Here is a 6561-nt window from a genome sequence, read left to right on the forward strand (position 1 = left end):
TGCTCTTTTCAAGGCAAGGCCTGAGCACTGAATAGCTGGTAAAACAGAGGCAGATGTCCTCCTCCCCAGGCAGCTGTTTAAAGGCTGTCACCCTTTTTGTTAGCTCTTCTGAGGGCAACCCTAAAAGGCAAATGTCTGGCCATTTCATCTGCCTTGAGGCTTCAAATCTGAACTAGGCACATTTGCTACGGTTTTGACTTCGAGTTGACTTTAGTAAGTCACTGGGGAAGGGGGTGTAGGGAGGCTGTTTTTTTTTTTTTTTTTTTTTGAGGTGTTTTTGTTAAAATCGTGATCTTTATCACTGCCTTTAGAAATGTGTTGACATACACATTTCTGGGCACGGTCCCAGGATCAGAGCAGAAATGGGGCGAGGTTTGTATCACAAATAAATTGAAGAGGAAACAGATAATCTGACAGGACAAAACATATTAAACTTTTGGGATCCAAGCCCTGGATTGTTTTTATTTAAACAAACAAACAAACTTTAAAAAAAAAAAAAGGAGAAATCAAAGGCAATGAAACAACATGATCTTAATCGACAGGGAGAAAAAAACACAGGTTACAAGGTTCATAGGTACCCTGAGTCTGGCTTGCCTGGGAATTCTGAATGCATCAATGGCTTGGGCTGGGGTTCCTCGGGAAAACAGAAAACAATAGCTCCCTTTGCATGTTTTCTTTTTCCTTTGCAGCTGGACTTAGAGGTGCTCCTGCAATGGGGCCCTGGCCATTGATGCTTTCATCTCACAGTAAATACAGCAGCCTTGCCTTGCCTGGTTGTACACAGCCTCAAGGTATAATTTGTTGTCATACAGACTGGGGGCGGGCCCCCTCTTACTAGCTGGGTTCTTGGGCAAAAATACCTAATCTATTTTCTATCTAATAAATTAATGATGATGCCACTGACCTCAGAAGACTGCTGTGGAATCCATGCAAAATTAAATACTAAGTGCCTGGGCATAGTGAACATTTCTAAAATGCTATTTCTTCTTCCCTCAGGTTGAGAAGAGGTAGCTATGATGTCCCATAGTTCTGAATACACACTAACATTTGCCATTGTTTTCCATTTCAATCCTAGTCTTTTAGCAAAGCTAGTTATGTGTCTCCCAGTCATTTAGAAGGCAGAACCTAGATATCATACACCTCCCATCTCAATACTATCTTATGAAGTCCCTGGTCTTCTGGAATCACTATCGTTGCCCAATAAAGAGTTTGAAAGGCTTTAACAAGATGCCCATCAATAAGACAATAGCTGTTTCCAAACCCCTGAAGGTCAAAATGTTTCCCATATTCCTGGGTAATGCCTCCAATGGGAGGCACCTTCAAGATGGGTCAATATTAGCCACGGGCAAATCAACAAAAATCCAGAACTGTTAATTCTACTGTAAAGCTACTTAGAGAAAATTCAAATTTCCAGATAAGAAAAAAGTTGTAGAAAGTGGACAATAACTATAGTTTATAAAGAAGAAAAGGTTCTCCTAAATTTTGAGAGACTTACTGGCAGGTCAGCCTTTTCAAACCAAAAGGACCTCAAAGTTGCTGGGTATATTTGATAAATGGTACATATGTTTCTTTTTCTTTTCTTTTTTTAATATTTAGCAATACAAAATGGAAGAAGGGTCTTAGCATCCAAATAAGAAACTTAAATTTAACCACATCTTTAAAACCATTTAACCTCATTTCTAGATGACCTCACAGACATAAAAATACAAAGATGTTCAATCTAGAATTATTTAAAATAGCCAAACCTGGAAACCAAATCAATGTCCATTAGTTAGGGATCAACTAGTTAAATTATAATAACATACAAAAGGCTATTCTGCAGACACTAAAAATAATGTAACTCTGTATCTATTGGCAACTAATGTGATCCACTGCCTATTACCAGGTAACGAAAGCTCATTATAGAAGACCATATATTACAGGTTGGGCTTCCCTGATGGCTCAGCAATAAAGAATCTGCCTGCAATGCAGGAGACTGAGGTTTGATCCCTGGGTTGGGACAATCACCTGAAGGAGGAAATGCAGCCCACTCCAGTATTCTTGTCTGAAAAATCCCATGGACAGAGGAGCCTGGTGGGCTATAGCTCAAAGGGTCACCAAGAGTTGGACACCACTGAACGACGGAGCATGCACACACATAGTATATTGCAGCAGTTCTCAGATTTCTGGTCTCAGGAATCCTGTACACTGAAAGATTATAGAGGATTCCAAAGAACTTCTGTTTTTGTTTGTATGAGATATACAGTATAGACACTGATATACTGTACTTGAAAAAAAAAACCCGGCCTCTCAATTTTTCTGTGAACCTTAAACTGCACTAAAAAATCTTTCAAGGAAAAATTAATATTCAGTTCGGTTCAGTTGCTCAGTCGTGTCCGACTCTTTGTGACCCCATGAACCGCAGCACGCCAGGCCTCCCTGTCCATCATCAACTCCTGGAGTCTACCCAAACCCATGTCCATTGAGTCGGTGATGTCATCCAACCATCTCATCCTCCATCGTCCCCTTCTCCTCTTGTCCTCAATCTTTCCCAGCATCAGGGTCTTTTCAAATGAGTCAGCTCTTCGCGTCAGGTGGCCAAACTATTGGAGTTTCAGCTTCAACATCAGTCCCTCCAATGAACACCCAGGACTGATCTCTTTTAGGATGGACTGGTTGGATCTCTTTGCAGTGCAAGGGACTCTCAAGACTCTCCTCCAACACCACAGTTCAAAAGCATCAATTCTTAGGCGCTCAGCTTTCTTTATAGTTCAACTCTCACATCCAAAAAGTTTATTTAAAAATAACAACACTGACTCCTATTAACAAAATAATGTACTTTACGGAAAAAAACTATACTCCCCACCCTACTCCCCACAAAAACTGTTTTATACTTTGGTAAATCTCTTTAATGTCTGACCCAAAGGAAGAAAGGTAGATTAGCTTCTGCATTATAGCAAGTGTTGTTAGTTAGGGCTGCCATAACAAAATACCACAGACTGGGTGGCTTAAACAGCATTTATTTTTTCAATAAATTCTGGAGGCTAGAAGTTCACAATTAAGGTGTTGGCAGACTTGGGAATTCCCTGGTATTTCAGTGGTTAAGACTCTGCTTTCACTGCTGGGCCTGGGTTCAATCCCTGGGCACAACCAAAAAAAAGAAAAAGGTGCTGGGAGACTTGGCTTCTCTTATCTCTTCTTGGCTTGCAGATGTCTGCCTTCTTATTGTCACACATGATCTTTGCTCTGTGCATGCACAGAGCTGATGCTTCTTTCTTTTCTGGTTGTCAAACAATCCTTTATTGAAGTATTTTCCTTTGTTGTCCTTAACTAGCAGGGCATTCCACTGGACCACTGTTGATGTCATCCATGATGTCATTGAGGGCAGCAGCCATCAACATTGCAGTCCACAGACTGGGCAGTTCCTGGGATCTCTTTAATGATTCCAGACAGTTCTTGAACTAAAAATAAGTGCCACATCGGCTGGGCAATGCTGACAATCTCATCAAAAATTGTATTTCCACTGTGCTCAATGTTCTGCTTCTTCCTGTCTCTTGGACATTCCTTGAGGGTTTTGATGATCAGGGCAGAGGCAAAGGGAACTTCCTCAGTCTGGCCCTGTCTGTTCCGTATTGGTCAGTTTCACTGTCATTCTCAGACCCTTCTAATCACCAGTTATTAGGTAATATTACCAACCAAACATTTTTGAAGACAGACCCAAGGACCGATATTGGTAGTCTGGGGTCCAATATTTCTTCATGTGTCCAAATTTCCTCTCCTTATAAGGACATCAGTCAGACTGGCTTAGGGCCCACCATAACAGCCTCAGCCTCAATTTAAATTAACTACCTCTTTAAAGGCCCTATCTCAAAATAGTCACATTCTGAGGTACTAGGGGGTGAGAGCTTTAACGTATGAATTCTCAGGGGACACAATTCAGCCCATGACAGCAGGTGTAACGGGAAGTAGCTAGTAATAGCACAGCGGAAGTACTGAGAGCAAACTATCTCTAAAAAACACATATCTAAAACCTATAACTACCAACTTATAAAATTCTAGAAAACACAAGAATATACACACATACTATTCTATTAACCATCAGTGTGGTGATGTTACCATATCACATAGCCTCTGGAGACTCCAATGTACACTCAGGAGAGAATTAGAGTGAAAAAGGCAAATTATATTTTAGTATTTTCATGAGAATAGTAGGATTTTCTCGCCCCTCTAAAGGAATCAGGGACTCTGAGGGGTCCAAAAATTACATTTTGAGAACCACAGATACAAGCTTTATAAGACCTCGGGTAAATTTCTTAACCTTATTAAATCTCAATTTCTAAAATGAGGTATAACACCAACTTATTGACTTATCAGGGCTTCCCTGATAGCTCAGCTGGTAAAGAATCCATCTGCAATGCGGGAGACATGCATTTGATCCCTGAGTGGGGAAGATACCCTGGAGAAAACAAAGGTGACCCACTCCAGTATTCTGGCCTAGAGAATCCCATGAACTGTATAGTCCATGGGGTCACAAGAGCTGGACACAACTGAGCAACTTTCACTTCACTTCACTTCAACACTAACTTAAGTGGGCCTGTGAAGATTTAATGAATAAATACATGTTATTTACAAATAAATGACAAATGTGAATATTCTATTAATATTAGCTGTTATCATTTGTGAAAAATAACTGAGCAATATGACATGTGCTTAAATGAATAAGAAGTAGTAGCCTGTAGATGAGGAAATTTATTATTATTATTTTTTTGAAATTTATTTTTTAAATGAATACTTAAATTGAAGCACAACACACACACTGGAAAAAGTTTAAGACATTAAAGTATATAGCTTGATGATTTTTCACACAGTAAGCTTATTTTACCTTTAAGAGATCATTTTATTAACAACAAAGTTATTGATAAACAACCACAACAGCTGCCCCTTTCCTTACCTATAGCATCCTTGGGCTTTGCTATCCATCTCGCTGCAGGCATAAAGACAGAATCTGAGAGGTGTTCCTTAACTCATGCCCCTCTGGTTCCCTTTAGCACCAGGAAAATGGCAGAGTGCAAGGGCAAACCTGAACTAAGCTTTGTGTCACTATGAAGCTGGATTCTCATCAGTGTCCAGTTTAATAAACTCTGAAGTTCACTTAAAAAATAACCATTATAAGTAAGCTTTATCATGTCTCTACCAAGGGTATGGAGTTTATTTGGGGGTAACTCATTATGCCCCATCCAAAAAACCCACAAAATTATTCTCCATAACAAAATTCTTTTTATAACAACACAGATCTCATGTAACAATCATGGTAAGAGATTCTTTTCCCCCTCCTCTTCTTAAAAGAGTTAAGGGTGAAGCCAGTGGTGCCTTAAAAGTCAACCGGAGCGATGTTAGCTGCAACTTAACTCTATTTCAGTGCAGAATGAACTGCAAATTGGTAACACTAAGGGATACTGGATTATAAGTAGAGATCAAATCCTCCAACCTTGACCTCATTACAGTTTGGTGAAAGGGAACCTGGAGTCTTAAACAATTCTGTTAGCTCCATCAAAAACTATTTGCTTACACTGTTGCTCTTCATAAAATTTCTGTTATACATCAAAACTACCTGATACTCCCTCTCCACAATAGTTGTTAAAAGTGTACTTTCTTTAGAGCTATGGTGTCTCAAAAATTTGTCTATTGGCATCCAGAAAAAAAAAAAAACAAACTTAAAACATGAACACATTCCCCCCCCACAATTCTACCGATAACTACTAACCTACAAAATTCTACAAAACACAAAAATACACAGGCACACACACTATTAACCATTAGAGTGATGATGCCACCTCATCATGTAGCTGCTGGAAAACTCCACTTAACAGTAATGCTAAGTCCTTATATGCTCGGTTACCTCTAAATACTAAATAACAGAATTTCTGTTAAGAATTTATGACTCGGGGTAAAGAATCTGCCTGCCAATGCAGGAGACATGGGTGCAATCCCTCGATTGGGAAGATCCCCTGGAGAAGGAACTGCCAATCCACTCCAGTATTCTTGCCTGGGAAATCCCATGGACAGAGAAGCCTGGTAGGCTACAGTCCATGGGGTCGTAAAAGAGTCGGACATAACTTAACAACTAAACAACAAGAACATATAAAGTTACATTTTCCAAGAACAAAAATTTTATTTCTAAAACCAGAAATCATACCTCTGATACTCAAAAGAAGACATCTTTATTTCCTGGGATGGTAGCTGTCAGAAAAAAGCCAGTTAGAAGCAGTACCAAGATGAGATGAGGGCACTCAACTCCACAGTTGATTCTGCTATTCAGTACTACCCCTGGGAGCACTTATTCCCATACACCATCGAACAATCAGAGGTGAGCGAAGTAAAAGCTCCACTTAAATAAAAACTGAATATTACCTGTAGAAAGCTTTTTTGGGGAAAAACCAACCCTGCAAGCACCAATATTAAGTCCTGGAAGAATAAAACAGCTATGCCAGTGAATAAGTGATGGCAGCATTGTATCCCCAATGTACACCAAGGGGGTCAAACTAAAACTAAACAGGAATACCAAAAGAAAAACACAGTCAC

Source organism: Muntiacus reevesi, chromosome 2 (assembly GCF_963930625.1).
Source record: "Muntiacus reevesi chromosome 2, mMunRee1.1, whole genome shotgun sequence".
Taxonomy (NCBI): Eukaryota; Metazoa; Chordata; class Mammalia; order Artiodactyla; family Cervidae; genus Muntiacus; species Muntiacus reevesi.